Here is a 1,443-nt window from a genome sequence, read left to right as displayed (position 1 = left end):
GCCCTGGGACTCTGCCCGCTGCCGGGTGGGCTCTGGCCATCTCCCACAACACCTCCTCTAGCCTGCACCGCGCCGTCGCAGCCTCGGTGCAGCAGCGGCAGCTGGTACAGAGCTATAGAGCCCTGGGGTCGGGTGGGGGACGGGGGAGCACAGCCTGGCCATCGAGTTACAGGGGACACGTTTCACCTCCAACCCGCCCCTACCAGCTGCAGCATATCCAGGCCACGGCAAGCTCCACGGGAATCCAGGCCCAGGAGACATGGCGTCGTGCAAGGGGTGCCCGGGGTGTGGCCACCCTGGCCCCTGTGCAGGCAACTGTGCATAGAATCCAGCGTTTCCTCCTGGGTACATGTCTGCTTGTGCGTCTGTTCCCAGCCGAGGGCGAGGCAGGGCGTTCAGGTCACTGCTGTGACACTCCTTCCAGAATGAGGACTACCCAGAGGGCTGAGGCTGATGGGTCGGGTGGGGCAGGGGTGTGAGGGGGCAGGGGTGCTGGGGATGCTGAGGGCTGGCTGTGGGTCTGGGGAGCTGATGGAGTGCTTGTCAGTGTCCCTGGTGTGAGTGACCCACCACCGCGGATGGCAGTCTACCTACCATCTGTTTATTATTTTAAATTATTATTATTATTATTTAATATATTTTATTGATTTTTTTACAGAGAGGAAGGGAGAGGGATAGAGAGTTAAAAACATTGATGAGAGAGAAACATCGATCAGCTGCCTCCTGCACACTCCCTACCGGGGCTGTGCCCGCAACCAAGGTACATGCCCTTGACCGGAATCGAACCTGGGACCCCTCAGTCCACAGGCTGACGCTCTATCCACTGATCCACACCGGTTAGTGCTATTACTTTTATTTTTTATTGATTTCAGAGAAAAAGGGAGAGGGGGAGAGAGATGACATCAATGATGAGAGAGAATCATTGATCGGCTGCCCCCTGGACGCCCCACACTGGGGATGGAACCCCCATCCCAGGCATATGCCCTGACCTCCTGGTTCATAGGCCGACGGTCAACCACTGAGCCACCCACTGGGATGCCTGCCATTTAACAACTGATTCACAAAATTCCCGCAAATGTCATACTTGCCTGTTGTTAGCCTCTAGCATATGGTGCAGTCATGTCAGAGTGTGTGAGATGTTGGGGTCAGGGTCTGTGGGGTCAGGGATCAGAGTTCAACACCAACATCCCCACAGTGACCCCCACAGATGAAGGTGCGGATGCTGTGAGTGTGGAGCTGGCGGCAGGGCGAGGGCTGGCAGTGCCCCGCCCCCAGGGTGAGGCCGTGGGCATCGCCCTCCTGCTGGATGAGGCCCAGAGGGCCCTCCCTGCACCGGGCACTGGAGACCAGGAGCTGCCCACGGCTGACCGTGTCCTCCACCAGGCACAGCAGACCAGGTGAAGGGCCAGGATCTGGAGGTGGCGGCCAGAGGGTGGGGGAAGG

Source organism: Myotis davidii, unplaced genomic scaffold (genome assembly GCF_000327345.1).
Source record: "Myotis davidii unplaced genomic scaffold, ASM32734v1 scaffold663, whole genome shotgun sequence".
Classification (NCBI taxonomy): domain Eukaryota; kingdom Metazoa; phylum Chordata; class Mammalia; order Chiroptera; family Vespertilionidae; genus Myotis; species Myotis davidii.
Note: the sequence above shows the minus strand (reverse complement) of the source record.